General features: G+C 58.1%; 1 protein-coding gene across 1 annotated transcript in view; it reads left to right on the forward strand.

The window, feature by feature from the left end:
- FLRT2 (fibronectin leucine rich transmembrane protein 2) overlaps positions 1-2,098 on the forward strand; it is a 102,785-nt gene that overhangs the window by 1,315 nt on the left and 99,372 nt on the right. The window lies entirely within an intron of this gene.

Genomic DNA, 2,098 nt, shown 5'->3' on the forward strand with positions numbered 1-2,098 from the left:
GGATACCTCCCCCTCTAGGCGCCGAGTCCGGGGGAAAGGCAAAGGTGAGGAGGGCAGGGGCTGAACCTCACCAGCTACCATCCAGTCCCCGCGAAGGCTTGGACCCAGCTAGAAAGAACTTCCGCGGTGCTGACTCGATGTCTGCTTTCAGCACCGGCTGGGTCACTTCTCTTTTGTAATTAGTGCAAGATCAAGGTTGCCAGTTAAAGTCGGGGATACTAACTAGGGAAAGGAAGTATGGGGAAGCGGGTGACTGGGGCGGGCTGGGCCCACACTGGATACCGGAAAACTCCTGGAGCGTTTAGAGCTCCCTCCGGACCGGACCGGCGGAAGCTGCTGGTGGAGGCGGAGGCCACTGCTGGTGTGGTCGCTCCTGGCACCTCCTGGCAAGATGGCACTCCGAGTCTGTCCTAGTCCAATGAACGCCCCCAGCCTTGCCCCTCCTCCTCCGGACATTAGTCACACACCGAGTTTGGGGAGAAGAGCGGCTGTGGATAAGTCAGTCTAAGAATTCTCCGAGCCACCTTTGCAAAACGCAGCAAGAGCAGCGACTAGCGGGCACGAACCGGGGTGGTGTGTGCTTAGGGGCCAGCGTGCGTGCGTCTCGGGCGTGCGTCTGGGTGGATCGGTGCGTGGCTTGTGCTTGGGAGGCAAAGCGGGCATTTTTCCAAGTCGTCTTAACACAATTGAGGCGCTCAGAGACGTGAAGGCGGGAGACCCAACAGGGATGCGAAGGAAATAAAAACAATTGGGAAAGTGGTGCCAAGTGACTCAGGCTGTGAACTGAGGACGGGGAAATCATCCCGAGGAGGTCGCGGCCACCGCCTCTGGCCAGCTCTTCTGCGACGCTAGCGGAGAGGCTCCCTAGGGAGTTGGTCCCGAGCCAGGTTCAAGCCCATGGGTGCTTCAGGCCCGCCTCCCCCACCCCCCCCGACGGCGCCCGTCGGAGCACAGTCCGGCGGTTGGCGCGAGCTCGCTCTCCCTCTTCTGTTCAGATTCTGCCTCTCTACAGACTTGTTAGAACATGACAGCAACTTACTGGAGGCGGGAGCAGCGGCGATGAAATGAGAGGGGGAAACCAGAACCCCCTTTGCCACCCCAAGAGAGAGAAGTGCACCTGGCTTTCGTATATTACTCTCTAACCTTTACCAAGAGATTGCGCGTGGAAACGTTGCCTGCTTACAAATCAGGCTGCTTTAGCTGTCAAGCCCGTTTCCTAAATTTTTGAGGGCTGAATGTGTTTGTCCGCTGCAATCTACGGGCAAAGTGAACAACGCTCTTTCCAGTGGCCAAGGTGAAGGAAGAAAATGGGGTGTTGAAGATAACCCTATTTCATTTTGGATGATGTTCCCAATTAAAGTTATTTAAGAAGGTCCGGGATCAGGGAACGATTGATGAGGTGTAGGGGGGTGAGGTGGGGGAAAATCACCAAGATTGCTTGCATTTGACATAACGCCATCTTGGTTGAGAGACTTGTAATATTTTTACCCTCTAATCCGTCGTTTCCATCATTTCTCGGTGTCTGAGTACTAGACCCTCTGGCGTGGAAGTACAACGCCAAGCGGGCAGGGGGGAAATTGACGTTGAGCGTTCGGGTGGTGGCACGATCCCTAACAGTTGGGGGGCAGGTGGGATGGTGCGGGGCAGAGAGAGAGAGGAGGAGGAGGAGGCGTGCTTGGTCACAGTGGCATCCCTGGTGTCAGCCTGGCGCTCTGCAACTCTCTTCGGGGAGGACAGGGTTAAGCGCTTAGTCTTACTTTGCCTCTTGGAAAGCTTTGGGTTGCGGCCGCGCCTCCCAAGCATTCTTTAAACCCGAAATGTGGGAGGGACTTCGAGAGGGAGGGAGGCGGGAGGGAGGGAAAGAGGGAAAGACGGCTCCAGGAGGGGAGCGCGCCAGAGAGCTGGGGACGGGGGAGAGGAGGGGCGCGGGAGCGGCAGAGGCGATCCCGTGAATTCATTACTGTAAACATCTCCCGGGGGTGTCAGTAGGGGTGGGTGTGGGGGCCGCAGCGCCTACAAAGCCCGGCCGCGTCGGATCCAGGCAGCAGTGAGGTCGGAGCAGCCTCCGGACCCACGCGGGACCGGCGCGGCACTCGGA

Source organism: Myotis brandtii, unplaced genomic scaffold, assembly GCF_000412655.1.
Source record: "Myotis brandtii unplaced genomic scaffold, ASM41265v1 scaffold228, whole genome shotgun sequence".
Taxonomy (NCBI): domain Eukaryota; kingdom Metazoa; phylum Chordata; class Mammalia; order Chiroptera; family Vespertilionidae; genus Myotis; species Myotis brandtii.